Source organism: Microcebus murinus, chromosome X (genome assembly GCF_040939455.1).
Source record: "Microcebus murinus isolate Inina chromosome X, M.murinus_Inina_mat1.0, whole genome shotgun sequence".
In the NCBI taxonomy this organism is placed as follows: domain Eukaryota; kingdom Metazoa; phylum Chordata; class Mammalia; order Primates; family Cheirogaleidae; genus Microcebus; species Microcebus murinus.
In genome coordinates, this window is record NC_134136.1 from 47,030,579 (window position 1) to 47,053,396 (window position 22,818).

Genomic DNA, 22,818 nt, shown 5'->3' on the forward strand with positions numbered 1-22,818 from the left:
TTCCTTTGATTCAAGATTTTGGGGGCAAGGGAAGCCAGACCTCTCCTACAAATCTGTAGAGCAGGAGTCCTCAAACTTTTTAAACCAGGGGCCAGTTCACTGTCCCTCAGACCGTTGGAGGACCAGACGATATTTTTTTAAAAAAACTATGAACAAATTCCTATGCACACTGCACATATCTTATTTTGAAGTAAAAAAACAAACGGGCAAAAACACCCCCATGTGGCCCACAGGCCATAGTTTGAGGACGCCTGCTGTGGAGTAACAGATACTTGGCTATGACCTCCCATGGCAGGTGTGAGTGGGATTCTTAATTGCCCAGAGGATAGAGATGTCCAGGTGGTCAAAGAGAGATTACTCGCAGGCAAAATTATTTCAAGGAAAGGAGGTACCTGAGATACTTCCCAGAGGGTGAGCAAGTCCCCTTCCGATCCAGCATGAGTTTAAATTTGTGTGAGCCAACACTTTACCTCCCCTCCCAGCCAAGCCTGTCTCCACTTTTGAAAGCACGGTGCCCTGCACAAAGATGCGTTGCCCAAGACTTATCGCCACCATTCCAGACCAAGCCTCCATCAATGAAGACGTGTGTCTGTGTTCTCAGGGAGACACACATGCAGGACTTTACCTGCCCTGCGTCCCTGCATTTACCTAGGCTACATTGAGCTGGAGAGACCTCCAGGCAAGAGGAAAGGCAGGCACCTCACTTTGCCCTCCTAGGAGAACTGGGGAGGTGACTGTGTATCAGGGATACTGTGCTCACTAGAGAGAAATTGGAGATGCCTGCAGGTCTCTCCTCTGTTAGCTTGGTTCCTGAATTCAGGACAATTGGCCTGGGAGGCCTCTAGGAAGTGGTGGGCTACACAGGGTGAGGGAAAAAGGATTGAGGTAAAGTTGGCACCTCTCTCTTCAGGCCTTTGCACCCTAGGTCTTGATTTACATTCCTTCTACCCTACTCTTCTGTCAATTTTATTCTCTTTTATTCATTCCCTCTCCACCCTTTCCACTGTTGTGCCCACTCTTACCTTCCTTCCTTATTTTTCACTTCTTTCCCCTTCTAACCCCTCTTCTTTCCTCCTTTCTGCCAATGCTCTGCACAGCTGATGGCTATAAGTGCTGAAATTCTGTCTAAAGTCAGACATTTCATTTTGGGCAGGTAAACCTAGTATGATGGTTAATTTTATGTATCAATTTAACTGGGCCATAGGATGCCCAGGAATTTGGTCACACATTACTCTGGGTGTGTCTGGGAGGGTGATTTTGGATGAGATTTTAACATTTCAGTCGGTTGACCATGTAAAGCAGATTGCCCTGTGCACTGTGGGTAGGCCTCATCCAATCAGTTGAAGGCTTGAATAGGAACAAGAGGGCTTACTCTCCCACAAGTAAGAAGAGACTCCTCCTGCCTGACTGCTTTGGAGCTGGGACATTGGCTTTCTATGGCATTGGGACTACAACTTCACCATCAGTTCTCCTCAGTCTGGAGCTTGGCAAGTGCAAATCTGGGAACCTGTGAGCCTCCATAATCATGTAAACCAATTCCCTTATAATGAATCTCTTCATATCTTTGTATCTATCATTCATCTCTCTATCATTTATTTATCTAAATATAAATATAAAAGATAAAAATATAGACATCCTATTGGTTCTGTTTTTTTAGAGAAACCTGACTGACTCACCCAGTCGGCCAGAACATATCTTTTGACTACCTGTATATTATATAATGTGATACACCGTCCCCCCCACACACACCAAGACAACACGCCAAAGTCTAGCGGAACTGACTGTACTGTTGATACATCCACTCAGTGAAGTGCATCCTGTGACCCATCGTCTTCTTTTCAGGTTTCCAAGTTCGAAGCTGAGAAAATAAATTGCCTCCTGTCCAAGTTATACTTGGGGAGCCTCAAATGGAACTAGAAAATGGCAAGAAATCGGTTTCCCTTCAGGATTGTTTACACCGATACACTCATCCCTGCCCACAACCAATCCCAGGCGAGGGAAGGGCTTTGTCGACGGACATACTAGAACTGTTGCCAAAGTTTCCTCTGCTTTGGGTGTTTGAGTGGGGGCGGGTTCTGGGATCCTGGCCAAAGGAGACTTTCTTAGTCTCATGAGAGCACGTTCTAGCTCTATTTTCGCGGCTGGAGTGGGTTTGGTGTCCTGCTCCATGGCCACCAAGGGAGGCCTCAGGTTTCAGGGACAAGCGTGGCGTGTCGTCTAAGAACAGCCAGCTGAGCAAAGCCACATGCTCCTCATGGAACTGCTACTTTCTTTCTTTCTTTTTTTTTTTTTTTTTTGAGACAGAGTCTCGCTTTGTTGCCCAGGCTAGAGTGAGTGCCGTGGCGTCAGCCTAGCTCACAGCAACCTCAAACTCCTGGGCTCAAGCAATCCTCCTGCCTCAGCCTCCCAAGTAGCTGGGACTACAGGCATTCGCCACCATGCCCGGCTAATTTTTTGTATATATATTAGTTGGCCAATTAATTTCTTTCTATTTATAGTAGAGACGGGGTCTCGCTCTTGCTCAGGCTGGTTTCGAACTCCTGACCTCGAGCAATCCGCCCACCTCGGCCTCCCAGAGAGCTAGGATTACAGGCGTGAGCCACCGCGCCCGGCCTAAACTGCTACTTTCATTCATACTTTTCAGTTAATCTGGAACTGGAATGGCTATGGTCATCAGGTGGAGGGGATTGGGGGGTGGGGGGAGCTGTTCAGCCCAGGCTCCTAAAACCAGTCATACCACTCCTGTTTGCACCATCCCACTCTAAAGCTGAGTTTTGTGCCCAGGGCCATCCTCTTTGCTTCTGCCTGTTAACAGGTTTAGTTGTGCCCTTTCGTCAGCAACAGGCCATGGAGCCACTGAGCCAGACACTGGAACCACTCTAGCCACAGAAACAGCGCATGCTCTAGGGAGCCAGGTTCCCATAACCCGCTCCGCCTCACAACCCAAAGCGGAGGAAACCTTCCGAACAGTTCTGTTGTGGGGAAAAGCCCTTCCCTCACCTCGGATTGGCTGAAGACAGGGTTGCGTGTATCGGTGTAAATAATCCAGTAGGGAAAGCAGTTTCCTTCTTTTTTTCAGTTCTGAATGAAGCTCTCCAAGTCTTAAGTTGGACAGCAGTCCATTTCCCTTTTCAGTCTGGAACTTGAAATACTGGAAAGGACGACGGGCCACAGGATGTATTTCACTGAGCGGATGCATCAACAACACACTTTGGCTTGACTTTAGAGTGCTGTCTGGTGGTGTGTGGGTTTGTGTTATCACATTATATAATATGGGATGCTATACGTTTAATATACATATTTGTGTATGTGTGTGTATGTGTGTGTGTATGTGTGTGTGTGTGTGTGTATATATATATATATATATTTGCATATAGTACACATTGCTATGTAATAAACGAATGGCCCAAATATAAGTGCATTTTTTTTCTGAATCTCTCCTGAATCAAAAGAAAAATTTAAGTTGGATAGGCAGAAAATGGTCAAAGTATTCAAAGCATGTCCTGCACAATCACTATGTGTTCATTTTATGGCTGTAAGATTTAGCAAATAAAATTACAGTATACTGACTAAAATTTGGATTGCAGATAAACCACAAATATATTTTTGATAAGTATTTACCATGCAATATTTAGGACAAATTTATACTAAAAACAGTATTTATTTATTGAAAAACAGATAACAGCATTACAAGATAAAGTATGTAATTAATGTCATGCATTTTGTCTTGTAATGTGATATTATTTCCTATTTTTTAAAATCAACATAATAGAAAAATGATACTTTTTTGAAGTTTAAATTTTTGCATTCATTATTTTAGGTACTGCATTATGTAGCTATAAGAAGTGTAACTTGTACATATAAAAATTCAAGCAATTTATGGAGGTTCAGAGCCAAAAATACAGGTCTACTGACATCTCATAAGGAAGACATGATCACGGTTGACATTTGTGAACCTTCTCACAGACATCATCACACACAGAGAAATGCAGACAGATGAATGACTGGATGCATGGATGCAGAGACAATTTTAAAAGACTGGAACCATGCCACAGATACTTTTGAAAAAATAAAAGGCATTAAGCTAAAATTTACTTCAATTTAACCGAATAAAATGAGATGAATGGACTCTTTAACTTCAGCAAATCATTTCTTGATCACAAAATATACTAGTTTCTTAAAATCCCCTTTTCCTTCTCTAGTGTGTCCTGCCCCTCCCAGCCTGTTGTCTTGCCTGGTGAGACATAATGTTTCTTAAGCCTCTCTGAAAATGCCTACTTATCATTGAGATGAGCTGCAAAACATGCCAGGTAAAGTGGGGCTCAACAGCTGATTTTTTTTTCATCCTGAGGCCTCCTGTCTTAGACACTCATGATGTCTTGGTTCTCAGTGGTCAGGTATTTGAGATCAGAACTAGGAAGTAAGAGTGAAGGTTAAAGCCCAGAATTTTGAGTCAACGCAACCACTATCAAAATACAATCATCATTTTTCACAGATATAGAAAAAATAAGTTTACGCTTCGTATGGAACCAGAGAAGACCCCATATAGCAAAATCAATCCTAGGCAATAAAAACAAAATAGGAGGTATCAGTTTACCAGATTTCAAATTGTACTGCAAGGCTATAGCCATTAAAACAGCTTTTTACTGGCACAAGAACAGGGACGTTGACCAGTGGAACAGAACAGAGAACCCAGATATAAAACCATTTTCATATAGCCAACTAATCTTCGACAAAGCAGACAAAAACATACACTGGGGAAAAGAATCCTTATTCAATAAATGGTGCTGGGAAAACTGGATAGCCACATGTAGAAGACTGAAACAGGATCCACATCTTTCACCTCTCACAAAAATTAACTCACGCTGGGTAACAGACTTGATCCTTAGGTGTGAAACTATTAGAATGCTAGAGGAATATGTTGGAAACACTCTTCTAGACACTGGCCTAGACAAAGAATTTATGAAGAAGACCCCAAAGGCAATCACAACAGCAACAAAAATAAACAAATGGGACCTGATCAAATTAAAAAGCTTCTGCACAGCCAAAGAAACTGTCAAGTGAGCAAACAGACAACCCACAGAATGGGAGAAAATTTTTGCAAGCTATACATCTGATAAAGGGCTGATAACTAGAATCTATTTAAAACTCAGGAAAATCAGCAAGAAAAAATCAAACAACCCTATTAAAATGGGCAAAGGACATGAAGAGAAACTTCTCAAAAGAAGACAGAATAATGGCCAACAAACATATGAAAAAATGTTCAACATCTCTAATCATCAGGGAAATGCAAATCAAAACCACAATGAGATATCACTTAACTCCAGTGAGAATGGCCTTTATCAAAAAGTCCCCAAACAACAAATGCTGGCGTGGATGTGGAGAGAGAGGAACACTCCTACACTGCTGGTGGGACTGCAAACTGGTTCAACCTCTGTGGAAAGCAATATGGAGATACCTCAAAGCGATACAAGTAGATCTACCATTTGATCCAGCAATTCCACTACTGGGCATCTACCCAAAAGATCAAAAGTCACTTTATGAAAAAGACACATGCACTCGAATGTTTATAGCAGCACAATTCACAATTGCAAAGCTGTGGAAACAACCCAAGTGCTCATCAGTTCATGAGTGGATTAATAAAATGTGGTATATGTATACCATGGAGTACTACTCAGCTTTAAGAAACAATGGTGATATAGCACCTCTTGTATTTTCTTGGATAGAGCTGGAACCCATTCTACTAAGTGAAGTATCTTAAGAATGGAAAAAGCAGCACCACATGTACTCACCAGCAAATTGGTATTAACGGATCAACACCTAAGTGGACATATAGAAGTAACATTTATCGGGTGTCGGGAGGGTGGGGGGGAGGAGGGGTTGGGTATATATAACCACAACGAGTAAGATGTGCAATGCTTGGGGGATGGACACGCTTGAAGCTCTTACTCGAGGGGGGAGAGGGGCACGGGCAATATACGTAACCTTAATGCTTGTACCCCCATAATACACTAAAATAAATATACAAAAAAAAAATAAAGTCCAGAATCTCCTAGACAGGATTGGAGAAGGGGAACAAAGCATAGGATCAGGACTTAAAAATGAAAGAATAAACAACAAAAAAACAGGGCAGAATGATGGCATTCTAGAGTTGTCAGCTTTGAAGCCTTCCATTGCATTATATTGCTCCAGAATTTTGAAAATTACCCAAAATTAGCTTCTTAGAAAGAATTTGTAAATTGTCAACTACAGGCTAAATCTGTCCCACAAACCTTTCAATGGCCAACACAGTGTTGACAAAATATATTTGAGTTAGTTTCTAACATTTAAAGAATTCAAGGTTTCCTGTAAACATCTTTATTTTGGGCCACAGTTTAAAAATTGGAAAATCTTCCACCCTGGGACCCATATTCCTACCCAGAAACCACCTACGGCTGAGTATTGCCCACCCATATTGGAGAAGACATATTCTTTCCCCGTTTACTATAGTGCCCACCTTGCTTGCTTCCCTCGGTTATGTTATCTGTGAGATCTTGTCAGCATTTGAATTTGTAACCCTGGTCATTTAAAAAATTAGTTTTTGAAAATGTAAAACTTATACAAAAGCAGAGGGAATCATATGAGGAACCCACACTTACCCAACACCAGTTCCAGTTATCATTTATAACCAATCCTATTGCATCAATACCCTCACCCATCCTCCTGCTTCTACCCATGGATTGTTTTGAAGAAAATTCACACATTATATCATCCATAAATATTTCATTGTATATCATTAAGAGATATACCTTTAAAAAAAATAAACACAAGCACGGTATCATTAACACAGCCAAAATGTAAACCACTTTTTTTTTTTTACTATTATCAAACATCCCGTCTGCTCACTTAAAAAAAATTCCCCTCCATTTTATTCTCCTCATCTGATTACCTTTCTCTTTCTTTGGGGAGAAAGAAGAAATGGGAGGAGATGTTCTGAGAAAGAGGAGTGGAGAGTATCATTATATGTAGGACACTCCAATCTCCAGAGTGAAGTGCATGGATTGATTCCTGACAGTTTGTATAACACTTCATTCATTCATACTTTTCTGATAATTCAAAACATTATCAGAATGTTTTATTTGATTCCTAGCACAGCATTGTGTGCATGGGGCAGAGTATTGCTTTCATGATCTTATAAATGACAAAACATAGATACAGTGGGTTACGTGGCTTGTTCAAATTTAAAGAGAGTAATAGAGCTAGGACAAGAACCCAGAATGCCTGACTCTTAAAAAGGACTCTTTCCATTTTTTCACATATGAAAGAGGGGCATGGCAGGTTATAATGTGAGGCTACCAGACAGTGTGGAGTAATAGAAGCAAACAGTTCTGAGTGCTTACTCTGTGGCTGGGCTTTGTTTTAGGCACCACACATATGCCATCTATTCCTCTCATGAATTCTATGTGAGATCTATAGCTATAATTCTATTCCCATCTTATAGTGGAAAACATTGAAGCCATAAAGGTTAGGCAAGTTGCCAGAGGACAGGCAACTTGGAGGAGCAGAACTAGGATTGGAAACCACATCTCTTTAACCCTGGCATCCCAGTGTGTGGCCACTGAATTATAACTGATGAAGTATGAGTTTTGCAGTCAGACTTGGCTGAGAATCCTGGCTCTCTTATTAGCTTTGTGGTCATGTGCAACACCTTCCTTATCTTTACATAGGGATAACAGTACCTAATTCAGGATTTATCTGGCCGCCAAATAGAATCATCTATGCAAACTATTTAGCATATTGCTTGGCAGGTAGTAGAGGCTTAATAGATGTAAACAACTAAAAAGGGGGGGGGGAGATAATATAACAGCACATTCTGGCTGATGTCCCTCAATGACAGGAAATTGCAACTTCTTTTTTAACCACTTCCTTAAACTAGCTTCATCATAAGCTATCCCAACAATACATGGTTCAAGTCCCTCACAAAGTCAGTCTTCTGTCCAGGAAATGGCCCTTTCGCATTCACACCTCATGGCTGCTGTTCCCCTTAAAGAGGATCATTTACATTTGTCTCCCAGGAAGTCCCTGGCATATAACAGGTCTGCCACAACCAAAGCTGTGAAGGGACAGAGGAAAGGGCTCCTGACATAGACTGGCAACACCAAATTAAAGATATCAAATATTAGGCAGCTGTAGAAGTCAAACAAAATAAGACCAGGGTCAAGTCTCAACTAAACACCACTGAGCAGTACACCTCTGTGCAGTGACTTGACTCTGAGAGAGGATGAATGTACAAACAGACAATAGCCAGACCTTATCTAAAAATAGAACCCTGACCTACCATCTGCAGCAACCTGTCTAAGAAGCCAAACCACAACCTCTGTAGCAATTGGCCTCAAATGGCTGGGACTTAATCAATAACTGACAGCTTCCCTAATTTTGCCCCTGCTTCCAACTTAGAACCAACTTGAGGAAGCCATATCTGTTCCCCTAACCAATCATATTGAGTGCTTCTAGTTAGCATGCCTGTGGCTTCACCATACTAACGACCTACAATCAGAGTTCACCCAAACCTTCGTTGGTGGTGGAGGACTCCCTTGTTATAGCAAATTTTGTACAAATAGCCTTTGTTTGTTCTCATTTGAGTGGTCTTCATTTATTTTCATAAGTCATCTGGGTCTCAATTTTGTAATGTATGACAGGGAGCTAGCCACACACATACATCAGGTTATAGGTTCTTGGCACATGGTAGATGCCATTGATGTCTGAATTAATATTATGTTAAATCCTGACTTTTGCCTATGAGGCCCCAGGCAGCACCCAATGAATTTCTGGAAAGAGAAGTCAGAGCTACATGGTCTAGAAGGAGATATAGATCAATAATCTGGACCCTTCCTTCTCACCCAGATGAAAACATTCCTGAGCTGCTTGCAGGTGCTTGAGAACATGGAGGTAGACATGGGTAAAAATCCCAGCTGGCTGCACCTTATAAGTGTGGTCCTAGGTCAGGGATCACCTGCTTCCTCTGCCTCTCCAGGCTTCAGCTTCCTTATCTCCAAAGTGGGGCCTGAAAATACCTAAATTCAGCACCTGGAACCAGAGACAACCTTGGAGGTCCAATGTTCCCAGGATCCTCAGATCTAACTATTGACCATGGAAATTAACTTTTTAAAAAAATTTTTATAAGATTAATTTTTTTCAATAATTTTGTTTTTTGTTTGTTTGTTTTTTTGAGACAGAGTCTCACTCTTTTGCCTGGCTAGAGTACCATGGCATCAGCCTAGCTCACAGCAACCTCAAACTCCTGGGGTCAAGTGATCCTCCTGCCTCAGCCTCCCGGATAGCTAGGACTACAGGCATGCCCAGCTAATTTTTCTATTTTTAGTAGAGACGGGGTCTCACTCTTGCTCAAGCTGGTCTCGAACTCCTGAGCTCAAGCAATCCTCCTGCCTCAGCCTCCCAGAGTGCTAGGATTACAGGCGTGAGCCACCGCACCCAGCCAAAATTAACTTTAGAGACATTTGAGATATGGGGCCCAGTTTTCCAGTTTTGTTTGGTCCTGTTTCTAAAGGGGTTAGATTTCAAAAGCATTTATGTAGTAACTCAGCATTCAAACTCAGTGCTTCCATATGCTTTTCTTTACAGTTAAATACTGGGCACTGAAGATGAAACCTCCATAGAATATTCTTAAAATCAAATACTTAAAATAAAATAAAAGCTGAAGTAACAATCATCCCTAGGCCTACACCAAGAAACATTCTATAACGTCTGGGGAGGCCACTGAACCTTGGAACACTGAGGTCAAATCTCAGGCTAGCCTGCCACATAACCTAGGGCAAATCAGTCCCCCTCTGTCAGGCTCAGTTTCTCCACTTGTAAAGTGAGGCTGGGAATAATAACTCTTCTGATTGCTGCCAAGGAACCATAAAGAAGATAACATAACCCAAGGAACTTTAATGGTGAAGGCACAGAGCAGACAAGAGACCTGTGTGGAGGGCTCACTCCCCTCCCTACCTCACTGAGCACCCTACTACATGTGGCCCATGGGCTTTCTCTGACTTACACTGTACAGCAAGTTGACAGCCAGTTTTGATTTCCCGACCATCTGCTGTACTTCTCTTGGAGAGTGCAGAGGACGGATGCTCAGGCACCTTGAGCCTTCAGCCTTGGGGTAGCGGGCCTTAACATCCCCATGCCACCGGGAAACTTGTGCAGCAGGCACAAGCAATGGGTCAAAGGAATAATGAAAAGGAAATTAAAAAGTATCTTGAGGCAATGAAAAATGTAAATACAACATACAAAAGCTTATGGATTGCAGCAAAAGCAGTTCCAAGAGGGAAGTGGACAGTAATATTAATAAATGCCTACATGAAGAAACTAGAAAGACATCAAATAAAAAACTAAGCACAAAGTGAGTAGAAGGAAGGACATAATAAAGATGAGAGTAGAAATAAATGAAATAGAGTCTAGAAAAATAGAAAAGATCCACAAAAATATGAGTTTAGCTTTTGAAAGATAAACAAAACTGACAAACCTCTAGCTATACTAAGAAAAAAGAGAAAACTAGAATAAATAACATCATAAATGAAAGATAAGACATTACAACTGACACCACTGAAATGCATAGGATCATAAGAGAATATTGTGAACAATAATATGCCAACAAATTGGATAACCTAGAAGAAATGGATAAATTTTTAGAAATTTACAACCTATCAAGATTAAATTATGAAGAAATAGAAAATCTGAACAGAACAAAAATGAGTAAGGAGATTGATTCAGTAGTTAAAAATCTATCAAAGAAAATCCCAGAAACTCATAGCTTCGTGGGTTAATTCTACCAAACATTTAAACAGAATTAATATTAGTTCTTCTCAAACTCTTCCAAAAAGTTGAAGCAGAGAAAACACTTCCAAACTCATTTTATGATGCCAGCATTACCCTGATGCCAAAGCCAGACAAGGGTACTAAAAGAAAAGAAAATTGCAGGCCAATATCCTAGATGAACATACATGCAAAACCCCTCAAGAAAATACTAGCAAACTGGATTCAACAGCATATTAAAAGGATCATATACCATGATGAGGTAGGATTTGTCCCTGAGATGCAAATAGTTCAACACAGGCAAATCAATAAATGTTATTCATATATACCACGTTAAAAGAATCATATACTCATTTGAATAGATGCATTAAAAGCATTTAACAAAATTAAACATCCTTACATGATAAAAACTTTCAATAATAATAGAAGTAACATACCTCAACAAAATAAAGGCCATATATGACAAGCCCACAGCTAACAGCATATTTAATGGTGAAATGTTGAAAGCTTTTCCTCCAAGGTGAGAAACAAGAGAAGGATATCCACACTCACCACCTCTATTCAACATAGTACTGGAAGTCCTACCTAGAAAAATTAGGCAAGAAAAAGAAATAAAAGGCACCCAAATCAGAAAGGAAAAAGTACAATTGTCTCTGTTTGGAGATGACATGATCTTATATATAGAAAACTCTTGACACTCCACCAAAAAACTGTTAAAAGTAGTAGACAAAATTCAATGAGGCTGCAGGATACAAGATTAACATACAAATATCAGTTGCATTGTTAGGTAGATAGCAAGGGATTCCAGGTCTCCTAAGGACAAAAGTGAGTGCTGTTGCTTTGATACAATTGCCCCACCTGGGAAGAAGTTCCTCATCTTGGTCCTGCCCCACCCTAATCTCCTGAGGACTGCCATACCTGAGGAGGAGGGAATACTCTATGAATCTGCCAATCAACTTAGTGTACCAGCTGCAAAAGAATGCCAAGGACTCTCTAGCCCACGGGCCAAGCAGCATAGATAGGTACCATACAGTCCAGAAATTGACCTAGAACAACTCGCATGCATAGTAATGCAACTCCCAACTGTCCAATCAAAGTGATTCCATGGTGACATCTGAGCCACTAGGTAGGTTCCAATCTGGGCACTATAAAACAAGACGCAAACCACAATGAATCACAGAATTGGAGAGTTAGGAAAATAAAAAATAAAAAAAAAAAAAAAAACCACAATGAAGTCTCTTTTTGTGCGCTTCTTTGGCTCTCCCTTTTGCTGCAACAGTAGTTCCAGTCATCGTATGTGGCATATGTATTATGCTCTGTAAACCTGTATCTTGTTCTTTCCTTATAATCCTACCTTTCTCTCCTCAATAAACCTCATTTTCGTGCTTGCCTTACTTTGGTGCTTCTGGTCATTCTTCAGCCATGAGCACATCAAGAACCAACATTTTCACACTATAACCTGACAGCATTTCTATACAATAACAAAGAGCCACTCAAGGAAATTAAGAAAACAATCCCATTTACAACAGCATAAAAAAATAAAACACTTAGGAATAAATTCAACAAAGGAGGTGAAAGATTGTTACGTTGAAAATTATAAAATATTGATGGCAATTGAGAAAGATACAAATAAATGGAAACTGTAAATGGGAGAGAAGCCAAACTCTGTAATATAATTTAAAGAGGTTTATTCTGAGCCAAATTTGAGGACCATGGCCCAGAGCCATGGCCAAGAAGCCTCGAACAAGTAGACTCGCTGTGGTTGGGTTACGGTTTGGTTTTATACATTTCAGGGAGACAGGAATTACCGGTAGAGCCATAAATCAATACATGGAAGACATACATTGGTTTGGCCCGAAGGGTACGACATCTCAAAGCAGGGGCTTCTAGGTTATAGGTGGGTTTTTAAAAAACTCTTTCACTTATAATTGGTTGAAGAAATGAAGCTTTGTCTAAAAGCTTGGAATGTTTTAAGTCAAAATAAGGAAGTTTGTTAATCCAAGAGAAGCTATTGGCCATATATTTGTTGAGTAAATTGAGGACCTGCAGGTTTGTCTTCTACAGCCTTAGGCCTGTTAATGAGTTAGGAAGGATAGCTCCAAGAAAGGAGGGGGACATGATGAAGCATGCCTGACCTCCCTTTTCATGGCCAAATCAGTTTTAGAGTAATTCCTTGGCCAATAGAGGATCCATTCAGTCAGCCATTGGGGGGGGGGGTCTTAAGAATTTATTTTAGTTCAGAAAAGATTACCCCTGTTCCTGGATTGCAAGAATTAATATTGTAAAAATGTCCATAACACCCAAAAAGATGTATACATTCAATCAAATCCCTATTAAAATTCCACATCAACAGAAAAAATAATCCTAAAATGCATATGGATTCATAAAAGACCCTAAATAATCCAAGCAATCTTGAGAAAAACTATGAAAGCTAGAGGCATCACTTCATGATGTCAAACTGTATTACAAAGCTATATAATCAAAACAGTATGTTATTGACATAAAAGCAGAAACATAGACCAATATAATAGAATAGAAAGCCCAGAAACAAAGCCATGCTTATATGGCCAACTACTCTTTGACAAAGACACCAAGAATACACAATTAGGAAAGGGAAGTTTCCTTAATGAATGATGTTGGGAAAACTGGATATCCATGTGCAAAAGAATGAAACTGGATTCTCTTCTTATACCATGCACAAATGTAACTCAAAATAGATTAAATATTGAAATGTAAGACCTGAATCCATTAAACTTCTAGAAAAAACACAGGAAAAACTTCCAAGATATGGGTCTTGGAGATGTTTTTTTCAGGTATGACACCAAAAACACAGGCAACAAAAGCAAAAGTAAACAAGTGAGACCATGTCAAACTAAAGTTTCTTCACAGAAAATGAAGCAATCAGTGAAAATGAAAAGACAACCCACAGATGGGAGAATGTATTTGCAAATCATACATCACATGAGTGGTTGATATTCAAAATATATAAGTAACTCTCACAAAACACAATTAAAAAAACATAGCACAAGGTGGCATAGCACAAAAACACAATTTAAAAAAAATAGGCAACAGACCTGAATCGATATTTCTTCAAAGAAGACATAAAAAATGACCACCAGGTATATGAAAATGTGCTTAACTCATTAATCATCAGGAAAATGCAAGTAAAAACCATAGTGAGATATCACCTCACCCCTGTTAGGATGGCCATTATCAAAGTGTCGTAAGTGTTGGCGATGATACACTTATGTCAAAAGGGAACCCTTATATGTTGTTTGTGGGCATGTAAATTTGTACAGCTGTTATGTAGAACAGTATTCAGATCCCTCAAAAAAAATACACACTAGAACTACTATATGATCCAGCAATATCACTTCTGGGTATATATCCTAAGGAATTTAAATCGTGATGTGAAAAAGATAGCTACATTCCCATGTTCATCGCAGCATTATTCATAATAGCCAAGGAATGGAAGCAATGTATGTGTCAGTCAACAGATTTATGAATAAATAAAATGAGGTGTACATAGACAATGGAACATTATTATTCAGCCTTAAAACAGAAGAAAATCCTGCCATTTGTGACAACCTGGCTGAATCTGGAGGACATTATGCTATGTGAACTAAGCCAGATACAGAAAGAAACATACTGTGTGGTTTCTCTTATATGTGTAATCTAAAAACATTCAATTGATAGGAATAGGGAGTAGAAGGGTGGATACCAGAGGTGGGGAGGGGGTTGGAGGAAATGGGGAAATGTCGGTCAAGTGGTACAATCGTGCAGTTATTATGAATAAGTTCTGGAGACCTAATGTACAGCATGGTGACTATAGTCAATAATACAGGGTATTCCAAAAGTCACCATTCATAGGGAAAATGGTAAATTGTAGCTAAATGCATCTTTATTTATAAAATATTCATTACAAAATTTTTCCTTTGTATGGAGACTTTTGGGATACCTCGTAATGTATTTTATTCTTGAAATTTGCTAAGATAGCAGTTATTAAGTATTTTCAACACACACACAAAAGGTAATTATGTGAGGTGATGGTTATGTTAATTATCTTGACTGTGGTAATCATTTTACAATGTGTATGTCAAAACAGTATACGCATCTTGAATATACATATAATTTTTGTTCATTATCCTTCAATAAAGCTGAAAAAATCATTATAACAACAAAAAAATTAGCATGTTTTATTTAACAGCTAATAAACTTGGTTTACACCTCTGGAATATTGAGGCCTGTGGTGGCTGGTCCTCCCTTTTTATTCAGATATGGGTGTTGGAGGTGACTATGAGGAAATTATACACCTCTTCAGACCTCAGAACAAATATCCATTTACTGTTAATCAACCTTAAAAAGCAGTAGGAGGGATCTGATGTTGATATGTAGGCAGAACTGTAGCCAATTTGAACCCAGATCTGGGCTGTCCCTATCCTCACCTGAGGCTTGTCTGAGGTCATTTACCACTTTTGCTAGAGTCTCTTGGAATGGCAAGGTCCTGCAAATGTCCCCAGAAACACCACCCATTTTCAGGGAGGGAAGTTGAGGCCACCTAAGGAGAGGAAGGTACTTGACCAACCAAGGATAACAGACAGCCTGTGCCACCACATGTGCCCGTGCCCCACAGGCTGTCCATTCATGACTAGGGCTGCAGCTTTCTGAACAGTCTTCTTCATCCTTCTGAATAGAATTTGGGTGCCTGTCTCATTAAGCCTTAATTTTCTTATTTGTGAAATAGAGATAATTCTACCACCCTCCCAAGGCTAGTGACAGACTGTGACTCGCTCAGTCGTGGAGGACTGTCCTATAGACCCGGACATGCAGGCTCTTGCCGACTTGGGCCCATCATGACATAGAAGCCTGCCCACCTACTCACCTGCCATCCGAGCTCTCCTGGCTGTCTGGGATTCCAGGCTATGTCTGAGGACCTGTCTCTCACCTGACTGGAAGCAGTGCCAGGGCTATTCCTAGGCTTGATGTCTTCTTACCCTTCAGGACTTTGGTTCCTCCAGAGTCCTTTCTTCCTTTCGTGAAGTCCCCTTCCTTCCCCAATGGAAATCCAACAGGGGAAGACAGACAGAGCCATTCTCTGTTAACTGAAACCTCAAGGTGTTCCTCAGCCCTGTCACAGCTTCAATTGCTCTGGTCTGTGAAATGAGAAGGACAGCTCCCCTGATGGCGGTGGACAAGGTTTGGAGGGAAACCTGTGGCTGCTTGCAGGTGAATTCAGAACCTGGTGTGTTATGACCCTCAGCACAATCAGTAGCACAGATGCCTGGGGAACTGGCATATTGGGGGCTCATTTCCCCAATCCCATTACCCAATTCTCCCATCTCTGTTTAATAATTAGGAGCACATAATATGCTGTCAACAAATGGTTGTTGAATGAATAAATTGGCAGTGCCTGGAGTAGAAGGAACAAGCATTGTGGGCTAGAGTCTGAGAGTCCTGAGTCTTGCTATCCCACTCTATAAAGTAGGTGTAGTACCTTTATTCAAGGAGATGGTGAGGAACTGGCCTGAGGATCTCCTCTTCCCTCATGGCTTAGGTGGGGCATCACTGACTCCAGTAAACGCTCCTCATCAGCCCCACTAAGTGCCCTAGTGGCCTAGGAGACCTGGTGGATGAGCCTTGGGGTATGTATGTGCTTGGCTTGGTGTGCTTTCCTCAGATCGGGTAATTGTATAAACATAAAATGCTTTTTGATTTTCTCTTAAAATATTCTTGATTTTAGCTTCTACTTAACAGAAAAGTGAAGTTTGTCATCATAAAAATCTCTCCTAGCGGACAAAGTCCAGACGGTTCGATTCCAAAATGATGACTGAGGGAAACATGTCAGCCTCATGGGGATTTGTCTCGTTTTTATTATCTTTTTAAATTAAAGGTGATTTACTTGAGCTTGTAGCTCCAATGAGCTGGATATTTGGGGAGAAAAGAATTTCCATCAAAATGTTGTCTTTGTTAGGTGTCCTTTTTCAAGCTTGATGCTTTGGGTATTAGAAATAAAACAGAAAATCTGGCTTGGCCCTGTATGAAATTGATATGTTCATGTTGATTACTCACATCCAGAAGGACAGGGAGCTCACTAACTGTCTTACGGAGCTAAACAGCTGTGCCCGTTCTTCAGCGCTGCCTTGTGCTGCCTGCCTCAGGCCATCATCACTGAGACGGTCAGGATGCCTGGCACTGCGCCCAGTACACCCCACAGTGTACCTTTTCCCTTGGGGACCTGAGTGGGGCCCACGGCCACAGGTTTGATGATTGTAACCATAGCAGCTATTGAGTGTTTTGCTGTTGCCAAGCTCTGTTTGGAGCCCTCCACATGGATCATCTCAGCTAATCCTCCCAGCCACCCGAAAGGAAGGCAATAGCCTTCTTCTCCTTCTTCAGATGAGTAAGAAGGCACAGTGAGGTGAGGGCACATGCCTGGGGCCCCACCCTGGTCAGTGATGGAGCCAGGACTCCCTTGTCAGGACTCATCCTCTAACCCCTGGACTGGGCTGTGATCTTATCTGGCCATTGCTGAGAGATGGAAATGGGGACACAGCCCTGAAAGCCAAAGCAATGACTTGTTTTTGCAGGCTGCTTGTCTTGAATAGGGGTTTGAGTTTTATCTTCAGTGTAATGGGGAGTTACAGAGGGATGAATTTATTAATTAAGTTGTTATAACTTTTTATCTTGAAATAATTTAAGACAAAAAAAGTTTAAAATAGTTCAGAGTTCTTGTGTACTTTTCACTCCATTTTCCCCATGATAACACCTTATTTAACCATACCATATTACCAAAACCAGGAAATCAACACTGACACAATACTATTAACTCAGAGTTTCTCAATCTTAGTGCTACTAACATTTTAAAACCAATATTTCTTGGTTCTTTTGTGGCGGTTGTCCTGTGCATTGTAAGATGACTGGCAGCACTCCTACCCACAACCCATTAGATACCAGTAGCAACCTCCCACCTGATTTGTGGAGACCAAAAGTATCTCCAGATATTGCCAAATAAACCCTGTGAAGTGAAATCCTCCCAGGTTTAGAACTACTATGTTAACTCAAATTCAAAGCTTATATGTACTTATTTTAGAGGGTTTTTTTTTTTTTTGGTCAAAATCTCAATGAAATTTTATCAAATGTGTATGTTCTTATAACCATTACCACAACTGGTTTACAGAACTGCACCTGCATCACCAAGAAAGTCCCTGCAATTATTGCTACATTGTCACACTCTTCCCCTATGCCCAAACCATGGCAATCACTGGTCTTTTTCCATATCTATAATTATGTCACCTCCAGAACGTTACTTGAGTGGAACCATACAAACTATAACCAGTTGAGACTGGATTTTTTTATTCACTCAGCATAAGTACATTGAGATACGTCCAAATTGCTGCTGTATCAATGGTTATTCCTTTTTAATGGTGAGTAGTATTTTATGGTATGGTTGTACCACTATTTCTTTAACTATTCACGTATTGAAGGACATCTGGTTTTTCTCCCCCACCCAAGTTTTTGGCTATTATGAATAACACTGCTGGGAACATGTGTGTACAGATGTATAGAACATTTTGTGAACATCAGTTTAGGTTGTGAATCCTTTTTTTTTTTTTTTTTGGCCTATGAACATCCGATTGTTCCAGCACAATTTCTTCAAAAGACTACTTCTTCTCCATTGAATTATTTTTGCACCTTTGTTGAAATCAGTGGTCATACTTGTGTAAGTTTAGTTATGGACTCTTTATTACAGTCCATTGATGTATGTGTCTCCTCTCTGCATTGTTCTGATTACTCGAGTGTATAAATCTTAAAAGTGTTAGAGTGATTCCTCCTACTTTATTTTCTTTTATTTTTTTTCCTCCTACTTTATTCTGCTTTTAAAAAACTGTTCTGCCCAATCTAATTCCTTTTCACAAAAATACTTTAGTATCAGTGTGTTTATATGTACAAAGCATCCTGCTGAGATTTTTATAGGGATTGTGTTAAACATATAGATCAATTTGGGAAGATCAACACTTTCTTATTTTAACCCTCCCATACAGAAAACAAGTATGTCTCTTATTGGAGTGTTTTGAGCAGGGGAGTAACATCTTATCTGTGTTTTCTGAAAATCATGTTGGCTACTTTGTGGGGAAAAGATTAAGGAAGGTGGCATGAGAAGAGGCAGGCAGTAGGCTATGTAGGAGAGAATGATGGTTCAGGACAGGTGATACAGGTGGAGGGAAGAAGTTGACTTTAGGGTTATTATTGAGGTGGAAGCACTAGGAAATGATGATGGACTCAATTTGGGGACTGAGGGAGAGGGAAGTGTAAAGGACAGTTCCTGCTATTCTGGCTTGAGTCAAAAGATGCCACCACTTAATAGGAGGAATATAGGAAGGACCAAGTTTTGGAGAAAGAGGATATATTTGGTCATGGGTGTTGTGAACTTGGAGTGCCAGTGGACCTTCCAGATATCTACTATGTCTTATATACTGTTGGATACAGAGTCTGAAGCTAAGGAGAAGATAAGCATTCCATATATTGATATATATAGTCACTCTTGCTCTTTCTATCATTTGGGTTAAAATGAGATAACCTTAGCACTGAAAGGTTGAAATTTAACTTCCTGGGCCCTAATAATTTGCAAAGGTGAAGTATCCTCATAGTTGAGAATGTGAAGGGGAAATGGGCTTTATTGTTTTCTTTCTCAAGAATTGGGAAGTTGAAATCGTTTTAGATTTCTCCCAACCCTGCTTGTTCTTTGTCCTAGTGCAGTCTGATTCAAGAATCTTGGCTTTAGCAGGCAAAGGGCTTTGACTACATCCAAATACAGATGTGCTCCCCAGCAGGAAAGCCCAGCATTCAGACTGGAACTTCACCATCAGCTTCACTGGGACTCCAGCTTGCCAAGTGTAGGTCTTGGGACCTGCAAGGCTCCATAATCACATGAGCCAATTCCCCTATAATAAATCCCTTTGTATCTATCTGTCTGTCTTAGTCCGTTTGCATACTTGAGACTGGATAATTCATAAAGAAAAAAGATTTATTTGGCTCACGATTCTGCTGGCTGGAAGATTGGGCATCTGGTGAAATCCTTGGGCTGCTTGCACTCATGGCAGAAGGTGCAGGGATGCTGGTATGTGCAGAGATCACATGGAAAGAGAGGAAAGAAGAGAGAGGGGAGGTGTTAGTCTCTTTTTTACAACTAACTCTAATAGGGTCTAATAAAGAGAGAACTCACTCATTACTATGAGGATGGCACCAAGCCATTTATGAGGGATCTGTCCCCATTGACCCAAGCACCCCTGTTTATGCTCCATCTCCAACCCTGGGGATCAAATTTCATTATGAGGTCTGGGGGCACAAACATCCAAACTATAGCACTATCATCTCAGAGAGAGAGAGAGAGAGAGAGAGAGAGAGAGAGATAGAGAGAGAGAGAGATCTACATCCCGTTAGTTCTGTTTCTTTGGAGAACTCTAATACACCCAGTCAGCCGGCATATACGTTTTAAGTACCTGTATGGTGCTCCCATGTCAAGCACTGTGGTGAAGTAAAACTGGATAAAGCAAGATTACACTCTCAACACACTTCCAACAGAGTTGGAAAGATAAAGCTTCCTCACATGAAAAGCTAATGAACAAGTCAAAGCAGTGTACACAGAAATACTTTCTGACTCAAAACAGTCAGGAAATTTAAATTTGGCCAGGGTTTAAGCAAGTGTAGCCAAGTGAAGTTGCTTCAAGACTAAAAGGCAACCATCACTGCCTTGGGGATGGTAATAGGAGCCCAGGGTCATTCCCAAGGTGAGGTCCACCCTCCAACACTAAAGGCCATGGACCCCGAGTACTGTGCTGCTCAGTACCTGCTGGGTGGATACTGAAAGTCATGGTGTCACAAAGATCTCTCAAAATATTGCAGTCATCCTTGAGCATGTGGGGTCTGCCACAACGTTGAATGCCTCATTGAACAGTACATTGTGCATAACTAAAATACTGTGGCAAAGCTGTCCTTCTGCTGGCTAAATTCCTAATAGTGATGCATTGGTGTTCTCCTATCACATTCGGATCCCTGGCCATAACGATGGGTAAGAGTGCCAGGTAGTCTAACGGCACCAAGCTCAGCAAAGCCACATGCTCCTCACTTGACAGTAGCTTCCCCCGCACTAGAACTGAGAGCCACAGCCTGTCGCTTCTGCGTGAGCATGAGCAGCCCTAAAAATAGGCGGATGAGGCAGAAGCAAAAGGGATGGCCCAGGGCACAGAACTCAGCTCTAAAGCGGGCGGTTGCAAACGGGAGCGCTAGGGCTCGTTTCAGGAGCCTAGGCTGAAGTCTCCCACCTGATGACCATGGCCATTCCTTTCCCAGATCAAAAGCAAAGTATGAATGAAAGCAGCAGTCCCCTGAGAAGCATGTTATTTTGCTGAGCTTGGTGCGCTAGGACAACCTGTCGCTCTTGTCCCTGAACCCAAAGGCCTCCCTCCGTGGCCACTAAGCCGGACACCAGACTCACTCTGGTCGCGAAGATAGGGCGTGCTCTCGCGAGCTGGGAAGGTCTCCTTTGCGCGGGCTCCAAGAACCCGCCCCCGCGCGACCGCCCAAAGCAGAGGAAACCTTGGCAACAGGTCTAGTACGTGGAAAAAGCCCTTCCCTTGCCTGGGATTGGCTGTGGGCAGGGATGAGTGTAACCGTGTAAACAATCCTGAAGGGAAACCAGTTTCCTGCCTTTATCCAGTTCTGTATGAGGCTCCCCAAGTATAAGCTGGACAGGAGAGCATTTCCCTTCTCAGCCTCACATTTGGAACCCTGAAAGGAAGACGATGGGTCACAGGATGCACTCACTGAGCAGATGTATCAACAAAATAATCAATTCTGCTTGACTTTGGAGTGCACTCTGGGTATGTGTGTGTGTGTGTGTGTGTGTGTATGTATCACATTACATAATATACAGGTAGTCAAAAGATATGGGTATCTATCCAAAGGAAAAAAAGACATCCGCACTTGATAGTTTATAACAGCACAATTCACAATGGCAAAGATGTGGAAACAACTCAAGTGCCCATCAACACATGAGTGGACTAATAAAATGTGGTATATGTATATCATAGAGTACTACTCAGCCATAAAAAAATGACAAACTACCCATTGTATTATCCTGGATGGAGATGCAACTCGTTCTTCTAAGTGAAGTATCACAAGAATAGAAAAACAAATGCCATATGTACTCAAAATTAATTTAGTACTAATTGGTCAACACTAACGTGCACATATGGGAAATAACATTCACAGGGTATTTATTGGGCAGGTAGGAGGGGGGAGAGGATGGGTAAATCGACACGTAATGAGGATGGTGCGCGCTGGGCATGCTTGTCGGGTGGTGCAAAGGCAATTTATGTAACCAAAGCATTTGTACCCCTGTAATTCTCTGAAATAAAAAAAATAAAATTAAAAAGAAAAAATAAAGAATATGTGCTGGTCAACTGGGTGTATTAGTCAGGGTTGTTCAAAGAAACAGAACAAACTGGATGTAGATATCATTATCTATGTATTTATATATATATTTCCATCTATATTTAGATGGCTAGAAAATAGACAGTTGATAGATACAAAGATATGAAGAGATTCACTATAAGGGAATTGGTTCACATGATTACGGAGGCTGGGATAAGTCTTGGGTAATAGTAATGGCCCAGCACACTATATAGTTATTGGAATATTAAACAACAACCCTTTAAGGCAGTTTCTATTATTATTCCCATTTGAAATATAAGAAAACTTGCCAAGCGACAGACCCAGGAGAACTGATGGTGAAGTTGTAGTCCCAATGCCAGAGAAAGCCAGTGTCCCAGCTCCCAGGCAGCCAGGCAGGAGGAGTCTCTTCTTACTTGTGGGAGGGTAAGCCCTCTTGTTCCTATTCAGCCCTTCAACTGATTGGATGAGGCCTACCCACAGTGCACAGGGCAATCTGCTTTACATGGTTGACCAACTGAAATGTTAATCTCATCCAAAATCACCTTCCCAGACACACCCAGAGTA

General features: G+C 41.1%; 1 protein-coding gene across 1 annotated transcript in view; it reads right to left on the reverse strand.

Annotated features, from left to right (window-relative positions):
- The window catches only part of RHOXF1 (Rhox homeobox family member 1), a 50,641-nt gene extending 29,240 nt beyond the window's left edge, over positions 1–21,401 (reverse strand). The window contains exons 1-4 of the mRNA XM_075999288.1: positions 21,296–21,401; positions 19,839–19,915; positions 11,238–11,385; positions 10,040–10,182 (exon numbers count right to left, since the gene is read on the reverse strand). The gene's annotated coding sequence lies outside the window, so the exon portion shown is untranslated. The remainder of the gene's footprint in view (positions 1–10,039; positions 10,183–11,237; positions 11,386–19,838; positions 19,916–21,295) is intronic.
- Positions 21,402–22,818: the final 1,417 nt, after the last annotated feature.